Below are 15385 nucleotides of genomic sequence, written 5' to 3' on the forward strand. Positions count from 1 at the left end.
CTGAGAGAGTGGATCTTAAGTGCTCTCACTACAAAAAGAAAATGGTAACTATGCAAGATGACGGGTATGTTAACTAACTTGATTTTGGTGATTATTTCATAATGTGTATGTATATCACATTATCAAGTTGTACACCTTAAATATATACAATTTTTAATTGTCTTTTATATCTCAAAAAAGCTGGAAAATTTTTAAATAGAAACTGCCTCCCCCAAAAGAATATAACTTGATTTAGCAGAAAGTGGTGAACTGAATCACTACAAACATTGCTCAAATATAAGCATCTTTCACCCCATCCACAAATAATTTACTCAGACCCTTACCTTCTCCAAGTCTCTAAATAAATAAACTTTTATCAGCTATTCTGACTTTTAAGGTGCCTAATTCCTGGCATTAACCCTCTTGCAATTCCCTCAGCAACCTGTTCATGGTCCTAGAACTCGTCCTAATCTCTGGAAATCTAAACCACCTCCAGCTTTTAACTACCTTAGCTTTTAGTTACCTTAGCTTTTAATTTCAGAATTTCCTCAAAAAGAATAAACAGACAAGTCTGCTATTCTCACTTCTGGACGTATTCTTATGTTAAGTGTCGTCTGTGACACTCCACGTACAGTCTGTAACAGTTATTAAGCAAAATAAAGAAGAAAAGCTGAAACAGCCAGGCTACTTACCAAGGACCTTTAGAAGGTCTCCTCTAAATCCCTACTCTTCTTTCTGTCCTCACCAAGAGGATGTGGGAAGACGAATTAGAGGAAGAGAGCGGAAGCCGAAGACTGTGAGGCTCCAGACCACGTACACACTTGCACCTCACAAGCACTTGCACCTGCGCCTCACAAGCACTTGCACCTGCGCCTCCCGCGACCTGCTCGTGAGCGGCGCCCCGAGACTGCGCATGTCTGCGGAGCATGCCCAGTTCCTTGCACCGGATGTGGGCGGATCACGGAGAGGATGCGCCTGCGGGCTGACCTGTGGGCTGGACCCGGGCAAGGGAAGCTCCTCACCCTTCCCTGTTCTTGGATTGTGCGCTCTGCCCACTGTTCCCTAGCCGTTTTCAAGGACGCAGGCTTGAGAGAGCGGTGTGGTGTTGAGACCATCTGGACAGTGTACGTGACTGAACCCAGGTAAGGCCTCTGTAAGAACTGAGAATTTGGCGGGCAGGGACGGAGATCTCGTTGTGCAGCCGCCAAAGCAAGCCTCCTTTGTAAGCTTCCTTGCTCGTTAAACTCGCTACCTGCCAACCTGCAGTGATCTCCTCTTTTTTTTCGGTCTCTCTCTGCCCTCCGTGTATGGGGGCCAGTTTCAAATATCACAGGGGAAATTTGAGGTTGTGAACCAACAATTGGTGAGTCAGCCAGGGGTCGGAAGAAATGGGCCTTGGGAAAGAGGCATGGGGTGCGTAGGGGGGGGGGGGGTCTGAGATGGTCATTTATCTCTATGTGGGGAAGGGAGGCCTGTATGTTAGATGTTTGTGCACCGCCAAGTACCAGGACTCCGGGAAAAAGCCAGCTGCTTTCACGCATTTGATGAACTGCGCAAAGCGCACTGCAGTAAAGAAGGGAAATGAACGCTGCTGCCGTGGGCTGGCCACCGATGACCAGCTAGAGGCTGAAGCTCAGGTTAGAAAGTTGGAAGAATAGATGAGGTTAGAAAAGGATGTGAAGTGTCCACTGCTCTGCTAGCTTCTGGGCTGGCAGACAAGGTGGATGAGCCAGATAGTAATTTGGAGACCTTAACACGCAGTTATCTGAAGCTAGGAAGTCTGAGCACTAATAACAGAGCCTGATTGGGACACCAGAGGTAGAATCTCTGAGAAAGTGAGGAGTGCAAAAGGAGGATTTTGTGGCGATTGACAGTGAAACGGACAGAACGCCTCGTGCTGTCCAACCCCTAAAACAAAGGAAGCTGAAACCACAGCAACACGACCAGCCAGCAGTCCCCAGTTTGGGAAATGATGGGAGAGTATTCTCCCACTGAGTTTATTGGAATAGCTACTAAGTTCTACCAAAAGGCCAGGGAAACTATCCAGGAATGGTTAGTGGGGCTCTGTTATATACAGGGGACAATGGCATTTCTCTGGGCAGGAGGAAGAGAAAATGAGCAACATCACAACAGACCCTGCCCTCCAGCAGCGCTGGCAAGGTGCTAGTTCAAGGAATTCATTCCTTGGACTATTGTAGTCTGCAGGGAGGTTTGGTCCAATGAAAGGGATCTCCCTAGGCATGTGGGACCCTAGAAATCTATAGAGGAGGTACAACAAATTCTCAGGGATTTGAGACAAGCCATCTACAACCCTGTCTTTGAAGGTCTTGATTGGGCCACATTCACTGCAGGAATCAAAGTCAAGATATTCCCATCCACCCCAGTACCTAGTATGGGAAACTGGTATCTATGTTGAGCCCAGTCATGGGAGGAGACATTTATGATATTGGGCGATCCATCACTGGTCTGGGGGAAACTGACATATCCTGGGAACAGGTACGGGTTGTGGGAAAGACTCAAGACAGGGAACTCAAGAAGCCAAAAAGCTTTTACAATCACCCGTAAAGGGTTTGGTAAAAGTAACCTAGAAACAAATGTGGTTTGGACTTGTTGCTGCAGGGGCTTCCCCTTAAAAGACAGGCAGGCAGCCCAACACTGTGTTGATCAGTGTGTTGAAAGCTTTAAACCCGAACAGTTCAAACCTGCCTCACCTGCCCCTACTATCTCTGATGCCCTGCTTACTCCAGCAGAAGCTTCAGGGATTCACACACCACCACCCCCCACTAACCCCAACCCCGGTATAAGATGCAAGCTAAGATTGCCTCCAGGTGAGGGCCATTGGTGCTGATCAAAGGAAGGCCTCATGTTGAGCTCCGATTGAGTGTTCCTCAGAAATAAACAAAAGATGATGGCTCTGGTTGACACTGGAACAAAATGTAATATAATGGTAACCCTCAGAAGTGGCCATTGATGGTTATGGAGGACAAATGGTTATGGTCAGAAAGATCCCTTTGGCACTGCAAATTGGGTGTTCTCTGCACTGGAATACAAGGGTTTTAATTTCTTCAATATCAGAGAACATATTGGACATTGGTAACCTACAAGGTCAAATTCTGAAAACGTCTATCAGTGAATTCTACCTTCAGGTAGAGTAATCAAGCCAGTGCTGAGGGGAAATGCCAACTAAGAACCAGCTAGTCTACTGCCCCCTCTTAGAGTGGAAACTCGTACAATATAAATTACCAAGGACAGAAATTAAATAGGAGAAACTATCCAAGAACTGCACTGAGTGGGTATTGTATGTCCTCCCCATAGTGCTTTCAACAGCCCAGTATGGCAGGTGTAAAAGGCAGATGGCTCATGGAGGGGTGACCAGGGACTACCAAGAATTGAACAAGGTAGTGCCCCCCCCCCCATCCATGCAGCTATGCTCAGCATTGCCACCATCTTAGATACCTTGGCCACTGCCATGCTGTACCAGACTTAGCAGATGCTTTTTTCAGTATAACCCTGGCCACTGAGTCACAAGATCATTTTGCCTTCATATGGGAAGGGTGACAATGGACCTTTAAGGAGCTTCCCCAAAATGACCAGCATAGCCCCACCAAATGTCATGGGATGGTAACTCGAGATCTGTCACTGTTACCTTTTTATGCATCAGTAAAATAAGCCCATTACCTTGATGATATAGTGTTAATGTGAATATTTGCCTCTGCCGCAGAATGCTCTGCAGGCTTCGCTGGAACATCTGCAAGGGAGAGGATGGCCAACAAACTCAGTGAAAATTCAAGGCCCAGACACCACCACCAAGTTTTGGGGAGTCGTTTAGCGGGATAAGACGTGACTTGTCCCAAAAGCTGTAATTGATAATGTGCAAACCTGTCTAACCCCTAAGAACAGAAATACAAGCATTTAGGGCTTTAGGGGTTTGGGAAGACTTTTACTTCCCACCTGGCACAGTTCCTCTATCCCTTATACAACCTGGTAAGGAAAGGACGCATGTGAGACAGAGGATCAGAGCAGCAAGCTGCTGTTGAGAAGGCAACAATGCTAGTGAAAAAGATTTAAAGCCCTGGGCATCGTCTCCCACCGCTGGAGTTAGATGTGTCTGTGACTCCGTAAGGTGTGGGTTGGGTACTATGGCAGAGACAGTGGAAGGAGAGAGTAACCTGAAGATTTTGGTCCCAGCTCTGGGAGGAGGCAGAGACCTGATAGACCCCAAAGAGCAAAAGCTACTGACAGTGTACACAGAGCTTCTCCAATTAGAGCCTCTTGCAGAGGAACAGCATATCATGGAAAAAATTTCTCTTCCTATTAGGGGGTGGGTTGAGAATATGGTCCATTGACCCACCTCTGCCATGGCTCAAACTCCCAGTTTGACTAAGTGACATGCTTATTTGCAGCAGAGGAACTGTCTGCAGCCCACTGTCTCTAGAAATGCAGGTGCTAGTAGGCCCCATAGAGTATGTAGATCCTCTAAATGCCCCTGCCCCTGTTCTGGTGGCAGTCCTGCAGCCTGTAGGGAGGGAGGGGGGAAATTCCCACTGATGTCTGGTATACTGACGGGTCTAAAAGGGGCAAACAACTCATGCACATGGACTGCAGTCACTATTCAACCCAACACTGACACCATCTCGATGAAAACAGGAATAAAATGCAGCAGCCAGTGGGCTAAATGCAGAGCTGTTTGGTGATCACTCAGGAGCCCTGACTGTTGACTCTGCAGATGGTTGGGCTGTTCTAAAGGGATTAACCCTATGGCTTGGACAGTGGGACAATGAGGGGTGAATAATCATGAATAAGCCCTCACAGGGTCGGGATATGTGGGAAGACATTTGGGTTTGCTTCCAAGAGCCTAAGCTGTCCTGTCTCCCACTTCCCAGCTCATAAAGCACTTGACACTCCCTGGCAATCAGGAAGCTGATTTCCTAGCTGGGATACAAGCCCTAGCAACTGACCCTTCAGTAGATACAGCAGACTGGGTATGGCCTGTTGCCAAGGATGCTGTATTGCTCCTGAAATACAGTGACTTGGTTAATGCAGTAACAGCATGTCCTGTGTGTTCTAAGCAATGCCTAAGGCAACTGCCAAAGGAGTCTGGGGCTGTCTACTGGGATCCTCAACTGGTGAGGGATGGGCAAACTGGTTACATTGACCCCCTCCCTCTGAGTGGTGGTTCTAAATATGCTTTGGATCTGTGTGGACACTGTGTCTGAGCTAATTTAAACTTTCCCCTGCCACTGCACAAACCAGGCTGCCACTGTTAGGGGATTAGAGAAATCGAGTAGCTTGTATGGGTACCATCATCGAATAGAAAGTCACATTTCAAGGGTCATGAGGTCATTGAGAGGATGTGACTGCTGTTGGACTTTTGAGCTGAACCCAGGAGTTAAAGGCTCCTCATCTCCTCCCCTGTCTTAGGGATGTACTTTTGCCTGCCATTTTCACAACCAGAACTGTTTTCAAGGACACAGCCTTGAGAGAGCACTGTGCTGTTGAGACCATCTGGACAGTACGCATTCCTGAACCCAGGTAAAGCCTCTATATAAAGTTTTAAGACTGGTGGGTGGGTGTGGAGACCTACTTGTCTTGAGGCCACCCAAGCTTGCTTATTAAACTCACCACCTACCAGTCTGGAGTGACCTGCTTCCTTCTTTAGTCTCTCCTTGCCCTTGGTGTCCAGGGCCCAGTGTCTGATTTCACTCGGGGAAATTACCAAGTTTACAGAACAACACCCCAGCACCTGACTTTGGGGCTGACACAAAATAGGCACTCAATGAATGGTGGCTGAAGGAAGGGATGGAGAGAAGGAGAAAAGGGGAGGGGGAGAGGGGCAGCAAGACGGCAGGGCACTGACACCTGCCAGGCTCTGTGACTTGGGTGCAAGTTTGCCTCCACTTCTAGATTTTGAGCTTAAGAACAAAAACCATAATCTAGAATTATTTTGATACTCTCCCCACCAAAATGCCTAACACAGAATCAAACACATAGTGACCATTCAATAAATGTTCACTAAATTGAATTTCTTCAGTGAAGTTAGACTGCTTTCTTCTTTCACTTTTAGGAAGGCTAATGTGTAGGTTACCAAACTTTTTAAAACCCACAGATTTTTGTAGATGGGTAACTTTTAAATTCAAAATTATAATGATTTCAGTAGTAGTAGTAGCACTATTCCTATTACTACTGCTACTGTTCCTACCTCTTTTGCCCCCTTAAAGATTCCCATGGGTAAAGAAGACTGAAGTCTTTCAAAGACCCATAGCTAAGGCAACCAGCCTTCACCTTCTCTCTAGCGCACCAGCAAGAACTAATTCCCTACCTAGGGGCGGTGAACAGAAGCATTATCCCATCTAGAATGAGAAAACCGGGCCCTCGGGACGCAGAGGGCTTCGAAGCTGAGCCCGCTGAGGTACATCAATTTGAGGAAGATTTAGATGCTCTACCCTGTGCTCTCTCTCTGTCAGAAATGCATCACACTGAGATGAGAAGGGAGCCTAGCAATGACAGCAAGCATCGGGCATGAGGTCAGTTGGCATAATCTGTCCTAGATAATGTGAAGTATCAAGATGGCAACCAGGTCTCTGGAGCTGGCACACCTTATTAAGAACAAGAGATTAGAAAGAAGCTTTGCATTTAAAAACAGGTGGATTTCTCTTAATTTCTAGGGAAATTAGGAATGCCCAGATGCTGCTGCTAATCGAATTGACTTTCCTTACCTCGCGTACTGCAAGGTTGATGCTGTGTCATTTGTGCTTTATAAAACTCCAGAATCCTTCAGCTCTCTGATCAGTAACAGCCCAAGTAAACTGGAGCTGAAGAAGCTCCTTTGTCCACATATCCCACCATCGTCCACTTCCCCTCTTCTGCTCTGCACTGAGCACTCTCTGACTGAAAGGCAGTCATCCATAGAGTCCAGAAGGCCAACATGGGTAATGTGTTGTCTCCCTTTGCAAAATGAATGGAATCGCAAGCTATTACCCAATCTAGCAGCAAGCAGTTTTAAAGATCTTCAGCCAGCCTCCTAGGTGATAATCAATGCAAAGAATTCATTGATTAATTCAACAAACTTTCCCTAAGCATCCACGTTATATCAGGGATTAAGCTTTCAGAAGTGATGGACAGTTCATCACCAAGAGTTTATGATAAGAGGCCATGGGCCTGGAACTCCCATTCACTGAGGCCAGCAAAGTAGTTCTGTCAAAGGTAGGCTGTGCTATCTTCCTTCTCACACTGGCAAGACAGAAAGAGGATGCTCTGCAAAATGCCTGTAATGGACTTTGAAATAAGGTTTTCTAAATCTTGTGACTATCGTGTGAAAAGCCTATTCATATTTTGTTTTAATTTAGAATTAATTGATCATAGACAGATAGACACATATTTTTAATATTGTACAATTGTTAACCCTATTCTAGCATTTCTCCATTTGTAAATATACTGGATGCCTCAAAATGTAGAAATGGCTCTGGCATCTCTGAGAGTACAAATATTAAAGATAGGGTGAAACCATGGAAATGACATCATCGTTTTCTAGCACTTAAATCATCACAAAATAACTACCCTTTACTTTTAAATCTCCACTAAAGGTTTCTTATTGACTCTCTTTATAATGGCATGATGGCATTTCACTGTGGTTTGAAATTGTATTCTGCTGCACTTTAATCTAAATCCCTCCTGCATCAATTTCACTCCATTCTTTCTTGACCTATTGGTGTAAATAGAAAAAAAAAATCATTTACCATCTCTCATACTGGCTGTTCCTTACCTTTTTCGCAGTGTATGTGGACAAAGTACTTTGCTTAGCACAGATGCTGAACAAATATTGCTCAGATTTAACCAATGAAATCAAGTGCATTTATATACCAAAAAAAAAAAAAAATACATTGGCTATTGAGCAAACTACTTCTTCCAAGACACTTTATGTATATTACTTTACAACATTCCTGTAAACTTGTTTTTATTATCCCCATTTACACAGCTGAAAAAACTGAGTCCTAGAGAGGCTCAGTATCTTGCCCTAGGTCACACAGCTAGTGAATTTTAGAATTGAGACTTTTGCCCAAGTCTGTCTGGCCTGAAAGCCCTGGTGTTGGCTTCAGGCTAGTAGGTCACGTCTCACCTTTGGTCCCAGGGTTGGATTTGACTGCTTTTAATTGCCGAGAGACTCCACATGCGCTTTCTAATTAAAACAGTTCTTAACCAGGAACAACTCTGCAGAGAATTTGAAAAAAACGAAGAGGAAATCTGGAGAGGTCAGAGCTTTGAAATGTTTTCTCATCATATTTCTTGAAAGTAATTGCTCAGAAAGATAAGGTAGTACTTACTTCCAGTAAAACTGTGACAGTCCCAGAAATGCTGACTCACTTGTAATGGGACATCATTCCTGGAACCATGACCCATATAAAGGGGCCTGTCAGAGCTCTAGCAGACATGAAAGGGCCTCTGTGATCCTGGAACCTCTTCTCCTTCACTTCAGTCAGAGTGTGCACAGGACACCATCTGTCAGCTTAAAGCTCACGTGAAACTGTAGTAGAGAACCCAGCATTACTCAGGTTGTCTCCTAAAATGTGTAGCTACCAGGACATTTTTTTCTTTAAAATGAACGAAATTTGAAATGTGTCCTTTACTATTTTCATATTTCCTTTTTTGGATTATTTTACCCTGCTTCATTTCCCAGCAAGTCATTGTTACAGAGTTCTGCCCTAGATTAGAGCAGGAAGCAGAGCTCTGGCCCTCTCTTTCCAAAACCCTTGCCATGTAATTTCTAATATTGCTCTGGCCAAGCCTTTTAAAGTTTCATTTCCACTCTATCACTTCTCATGCTCTCTTCAGTACTCAGCCTTCAACCCACTATTCCCCTCACTACAGGAAAATGGACTCATTCATGCACCTCCAAAGAGTCGTGTTGCATGGATGTTTGCATTCCTTATTTATTTGATCGCTGCAATACGTGATACCATTCACCATTCCCTCCTTGAAACTTTTCTATCCCTGGACTTCCTTGGTATAATTGTCTTCTCTTTTTGTTTTCCTCCTATTTGTCCAATCTTCCTCATTTTCATTCATATAAATGCTTTCATACCACTCATCCTTCTTCTTTCTGCACCTTAAATGTTAATCATTCATGGGATTCTGCTTCTGCACTTTTAACTACACTCTTCCTAGGTGATCTCATCCTCAAGACTTCAGATGTGCCCGTTATACTATGTCTGCCAAATACTATAATCACAGTGAAGGCAAGGATCACACCAATCTTGGCCTGGAGAACAGAAACTAATTCATAGGTGTTTGTTGAATGCATTAAGTATCTGTCTCCAGCCCAGGTCGTCCTCCTGAGCCCCAGACAATAAATATGTGTATATGTGCATGTAGGTATACAGATTATATACCTCCGGTAGGGCTACTCCACCTGAATGTCCTACAGGCATCTCATATTTATCTTATTCAAAAATAGCTATTCTTGACTGGCCCCCAACCTCTTCCTTACCTTTCATTCTCTATTTTAGTAAATGGCACCATGCAAATCAGACACCCTGGAGATTGTCTTTATGACTCCCTTTTCACCTCACCCCATACCTAATTATTCATCAAACCCATTTAATTTTCTCATGTAAATCTATCAATGCTATCCTTTCTGTTCCATCCACTCACCCTGCCATAACCTTAGTTCAGCCCTTCAACGTTATGCAGCTACCATGGCCTCCCTCTCTTGCTCTCTCTTCAGCCCCTGAACACCTCAGTGCCGCCTGTACACTGCTGTGAGAATGTTTTTTTCAAAAACAAACCCAATCACATGCAGTTACATATCCAATATTAAAAGCCCACGAATTTTTCCTTTCTCTGTGCTTAAAAGCGCTGCAACAGGCACCTTTCGTGAAGGACTCACTCAGGGCAGTCGCAGCCGCGCCCTGTGACAGGATTCAGCCGACCTCCTCTAATGGGGATCAGAGCCCTGGGTCAAGAGTGGCCTGGATTCTCAACGCTTTGTTCATGCTCGGGCAGTGGTGCCTGAGCCACAATCCTTGCCAATATATTTATCTTGAGTAGTGCTTATTTCACTACTTAAAAATTATTGCTAGGATCCCTCAGGCTAGTTAAAATGAACCTTCTAGTGCTAAGTGAGATGGCTGAGAGTTAAATGTTCGCAGAGCTACCTGAGTAGTGTCTTTCAAATGCTTATGAACCTCGTGTGGAGTGTGTATGTCTGGTATTAGCAGCCTGCCCCTGGAGGTATGCGCCTGGAGGTAAAAGGCACACGTATGTTTTACGCTTTCTATATTGAATCATTTTAATCTAAATTACAGACAATATAACGCCCTATTTTGTGGGGCCTTACATGCATGCCTAATTTGCCTACCGTCTAATTAAGTAGAATCAGTACATACTCAACCCTTGGCATTCTTGCCTTAATGCTCAAGACAAGAATGGATATGCAACAAATGTTTTGTTAATGAATCAGTGAGTGACTTTACTAAACCATTAGTTATAAGGGCAAAAGTTTTGGATGGGAACTCAGAATTCATTTCATCTATCCAGGTGTCAATCTTCCATTTCTCTGATAGGAGCTGAACCATATGAAAATGCCATCTTCAATGTTGAAAAACGCACAAGCTCTGGCAATTTTATGTGGTCCAGTCTCCCATGATGCTTCCAATACACCTTCAGATAAACAGAGGGAAACTAGTTTAAAGCACTTTCAAGAATCAAGTTCTATTCAAATGCGTAATTGCGAGGTCCCAGGAGGAGCAGATCCTTACTTCAGTGCTGCCCGTGCCTCCATCCGCCTTAATATTCTCTTTTTTTTTTTTTTTGAAGTATAGTTGATTTACAATGTTGTATTAGTTTCTGGTATTCGGTAGGGCCCTGCAGTTGCCATGAAGTTGTCACAGATCAATTAAATCCTGAGCGCTTCTGAGGTGACATTCAGATTAGTGGGAGGGTGAAAGAAAATCAATTCTTCCTTTTCAGTCTGCAGGTGCCGGCGGATTTCCTGGTGTGAGGAGTGAACTCTCATTTCAAACACAAAGACAAAGATGGCCTCTCCTTTCAGGGCCACTAGCTGATTGCTGAGGTGATGCAGGAAAGAATAGAAACCCCAGGGGTCTTGCCTTACTGTTAAGGGCACTGACACAAAAAGACCTCTTTAGGAGTTAGAAAGGGGAGAGGACAGAATTCCTATTTCACCAATCCTTAAAGTAAAATTACCTTGCGAATTTGGGCTTCAAACAGGGATAAGAGCACCAGTCTTTATTATCTGGCCTACACGTGAAGGAAAGAAATGTATTTTGAGAAAAAGTGTCACCATGGAGTGGGGAGGGGAAAGAAAGACGAGACAGGGTGAGGCGAAGTGAATTCCTCCGTTTAATTAGCAATCACCCCTGACCTGCCAGACGCAGCTAATGTTATTCCTGAATGGTTGAGTCAAAGCAAAAGAGCAGGTAATTGGACAGCATGCACCGGAGCATTGCGAAGCATTGCATTTCCAGGGTTTGCACTGAGAGCAAACTGGATATATGGGCTATGCTTTTAATACATTCTGCTTTCTAATTAGCAATCAGGGCTGATTTGTCAGTCATTCTACCTATAATGCATAAAGCACTGGAAAGCAGAGGGGGGAAAAAGCAAGTTCAGAAAATCAATTATGCTTATATTTATATCCCCTCAAGACTGAGGCGTTGCAAAAACTGCCGAAATATTATCTTCTCTTTACAAAGGAGCAGAAAGGAAGGGTGAGATTGGAATTCAATGTAATGAATAAATCTTTGGCTGTTTGGGGAACAGTACAATAGCTGAATATTTATGAGACTGATGATGAGAAATGCATTTCATATGGTCAGCAATTGTGGAAATTTTCTACCATTTTTACAGGGCATAGGAACAAGTACACGTTCAAGAAATATGGAGTCATTTTTTACATGCGAGGAGTTAACAGAAAATGTTTTAAAATCTAGCGTTTTTATTGATAGTTGGCAAAATGGGAATTTCTCATCTATCTCAAAAAGCCAGGAGTGTAACACTTATAAGAGGTGAAACCAAATCCCCCTAAAACCTACTTCCCCTGCCAAGTTTATGATAAATCCTCTACCCAATGCTTTATTCTCTTTCTTGCCCCACCCCTGTTTCCCTCAGGATTGAGGAATATCAAAGAAAAGGGGGGATTGAAACCAAGCAGGATCCTGCAGAGACCTCCCAGGTACAGAAGTCCCTACATGTCCCCCATTTTTTGTTTGAAAAAGGCTTTGGGGAGGGGAGTGGGTATAGCTCAGTGGTAGAGCACATGCCTTGCATGCATGAGGTGCTGGGTTCAATCCCCAGTACCTCCATTTCAAAAAAAAGGAAAGAAAAAAAAAGGCTTTTGTCTCCTAGGCCTTCCCTGAGTTCCAAAGAGCAGGCTTAAGCAGTTACTAATTAAGTAATAGAAGGCAGAAACAATGGAAAAGCAGTCAAGCAAGAACAGTAATGGTAGCTTAAACAATAGTTCAGATATAAAACAGACCTAGTTCCTCCTCAGGGGATATACATAACAATCTGATGCATATTTCTGAGTTATTCTGCAGAAACTAAGACCATCACCCCACCCCCCAACTCCACTCCCTCGTCAGCCCAGGTGGAGTAGACCCCAGACTGATTGGAACCAGAAGGATGATGATTAAGATTTCTGAAACATTGGTAGTGTTACCTCACTTCCAGCCAATTAAAAGAAAGTTCACAGCTGCAACCCTCACCCTAAAAGTTGCCTTTAAAAACCCTTCTCTGAAAGCCATCAGGGAGTTTGGGTCTTTCAAGCACCAGCTGCCTATTCTCCTTGCTTGGCACCTTCCTGTGCTTTCCTTCACCACAGCCTGGTGTCAGTAGATTGGCTTTGCGAGCAGACCCAAGTTTGGTTCAGTAATAAAGCTAATATATAGTTTCCTTCCAGCGTTTTAAAGAGGGTAGTCTAAACTCATTCAGTGTCCTCCCTTCCTCAGCTCATATTCAGTCCTCAGCCAAAACATCTGCCTCCCATTACCACCATCCATCAGAACTAGCCCTGCCAAGGCCACCAGTGACTTCTTAATTTCCAATTCAGTGAGTACTCACCTGGAGTCATCTTAACGGACTGCCCTATAGTCATTGCCATGACTTCTCCCCTCTTTTTTGAAAGCTCTCATCCTTGGTTTTTGTGATGCCTAACTCTTGATTCTCCTGTCTCCCTGGTCATCCTGTTTCTGTCTCTTGTCCGAACTTCTCTTTATCTGCATGTGTCTTAAATATTGGTGCTCCCTGCTTCACCCTGCACAGGCGAGTTTTCTCTGAATATTATTTGCTTCCAACCTTATGGTTTTAATTACCATTGGCAAGCTGAAGATACCTAAATCTCTTGTTCTGATCCTATGCCTGAACCTTAGGTTCAACATCTAATTTCCATCTAATTCACCAACACTTTATACTCAAAATGCTGAAGTAGAACTGGTTATCATTTCAGCTTCCAGCCCTGCTCCTCCTCTTGCCCTCCCAGTTGCTGTGCGGTGTTTGTGGCAGGCAGCCTCCCCCGCAGGTGCCAATGACTTCCACTTCCTGGTCATGCCCTAGTGGCACCCGCTTCTCTTGAGTGTGGGCTAGTGACTTGCTTATAACACATGGAATATGGAGAAGAGCACTTTCAGGATTAGGTGGCAAAAGAAGATAGTGACTTCCTTCCTGCTTGTTCTCTCTTTCTCTCTCCTTGACTTGCTCTGAGAGAAGCCAGCTGCGGTGTTGTGAACTGGCCTACAGAGGAGCTCACAAGACCAAGGATGTGACCAGACAGCAGCCAAGGAGTACCTGAGTCTGCCCACAGCCTGAGTGAGACTGTTAGCGGCTTCTCCCCAGGTTGAGCCTTGAGATGGGTCAGCTCCTTACACCTTGATTGTAACTTTGCAGAGCTTGATCCAACTCATATACCACATGAATTCACTGTGTACTAGATTAAACAATAGATTATTTGGGAAAAATATACACGTGGTGAAACTGTAAAAAAAAGACGAAGAGGGAAATGATTAATACAATATTAGGAGAAGTGGTTACCTTGGTAGAAGAATACAGGGGATAAAATCAAGGAAGGGATCAGGGATTTCTGAGGTGTTGGTACTTAATATTTAAGCTTGATGGCAAGAAGTGATTATTTGTTTTATTATCCTTTAAATTTTATCTGTGCTTTGTATGTATTTCTGCCTATATACATAGACAAATATATTATACCAAAGATATATAGATACATATGTGTATCTATATATCTTTGAACACATGATACATTTCACAAATGCTCGGTTTGGTTTTTAACTCGTATTTTCTCATGATTAGATTGACCTTAAGGCTTCTGGGTGAGAGTACCACACAAAGTAGTGTTTGTCCTTAGTGCATATCAGAGGGTCAGACCTTATTCCAGGTGATACTAAGCTTGAACATGAGCTAAGGTGGTATCTGTGAAATTTTTCCTCTCTAAAGTTACTGTTATTCCATTTGTAATTAATGTAAGTGGTTTGAGACTGTGCTAATATCCTGTTTCTCCTCAAATTTTTGCTGAAAGATGTTAGCATGTATCTTAGTGGGTCTTAATACTAGATTTGCCTTGTAATGATTTGTATTGCCTTCATTCTTTCAACTCTTTTTTTTTTTTAATTGGTTGTTTTTATAGTGTTATTTTTTTTAACTGAAGTACAGTCAGTTATAGTGTGTCAATTTCTGGTGTACAGTCAATGCTTTTTAATTGGAATTTTTCTGTAGAGAAGAGCAGTCCCTTCTCATTTATTAATTTCATTATGTATTTATATCAGTACTCACTCAAGGATACTTATTTTATTCTATTGGTTATAATCCAATATTATTTTTATGTATTTTATTTCAAATCATTCCACTTTTGGCCATTGGGAGTTCCACCTTAGCTCCTGTGTCTTGTGACATGCTGTCATCCCTTTTTTGAGTACTTCTCTATTTTTTGACACCACAAGATATTCCAGTCTCATCTTTTATTTTTTCTGCCCCAACTTTTCCAAGGAGCTCTGGTTTCTTCTACAGGAGAAGTGAATTTATAAACCAAGATTTTGCCACTAGGGGTACTCATGGCTACTGAAGTATCATTACTCCTAGGCTCTCTCAATGAACAAAGATGAGAAATAAAGATCAATACTAACCCACATATACACACATCTATATTTATTTCTACATCTATCCATCTGCGTATATATATTAAAAATTGTAAATTTCCACATTCATAAATCATACCCATGATTCCAGTCCAACACCATGAGGTTCATTTCAGCCTTCTCCCTTTATTTATCTGTAACTTTTCTGCAACAGTGAGAGATCCAGCTCTTGTTTTCTACAGTATGTTCACTTGTTTGTTCGATACTAGTATACACATAGAGTAGTTACATAATTGCTCATCTAT

The 15385-nt window shown here is 43.3% G+C and overlaps 1 long non-coding RNA gene and 1 other non-coding gene across 2 annotated transcripts in view; both read left to right on the forward strand.

Annotated features, from left to right (window-relative positions):
* Nucleotides 1–976: 976 nt before the first annotated feature.
* Nucleotides 977–15385, forward strand: part of LOC141577978 (uncharacterized) — a 34979-nt gene continuing 20570 nt past the window's right edge. Inside the window, exons 1-2 of the long non-coding RNA XR_012507701.1 lie at nt 977–1121; nt 5401–5511. This is a non-coding gene — a long non-coding RNA (uncharacterized LOC141577978). The remainder of the gene's footprint in view (nt 1122–5400; nt 5512–15385) is intronic.
* On the forward strand, nt 12225–12299 carry TRNAA-UGC (transfer RNA alanine (anticodon UGC)). The gene has a single exon. It is a non-coding gene; the product is annotated as a tRNA-Ala (tRNA).

The sequence above is a fragment of the Camelus bactrianus genome, chromosome 1, assembly GCF_048773025.1.
Source record: "Camelus bactrianus isolate YW-2024 breed Bactrian camel chromosome 1, ASM4877302v1, whole genome shotgun sequence".
In the NCBI taxonomy this organism is placed as follows: Eukaryota; Metazoa; Chordata; class Mammalia; order Artiodactyla; family Camelidae; genus Camelus; species Camelus bactrianus.